The sequence below is a fragment of the Patagioenas fasciata genome, chromosome 30 (assembly GCF_037038585.1).
Source record: "Patagioenas fasciata isolate bPatFas1 chromosome 30, bPatFas1.hap1, whole genome shotgun sequence".
In the NCBI taxonomy this organism is placed as follows: Eukaryota; Metazoa; Chordata; class Aves; order Columbiformes; family Columbidae; genus Patagioenas; species Patagioenas fasciata.
This window is the reverse complement of record NC_092549.1, coordinates 3,005,080-3,005,294: the sequence shown is the minus strand read 5'-3', so window position 1 is coordinate 3,005,294 and position 215 is coordinate 3,005,080.

Sequence of the window (215 nt, the reverse complement as noted above, 5' to 3'; positions counted from 1 at the left end):
GACGAGCCTGCGCCCTGCTGCTGCCATGCCTTGGAAAGGGCTCTGTCCGTCCATCCGTCCTTCCTTTGCGTCTTTCTCCCCTTCCAGCACAGGAAAAGGCTCTTGGGGGGCAGCAGGTACGAGCAGGGCCATTTGAAACCCTGGGCATTGTTTTCGCTGCAGACGGGGATTAGAACTCCGGCCATTATGCGCATGGGTTGTGCTCCATTGTGCTC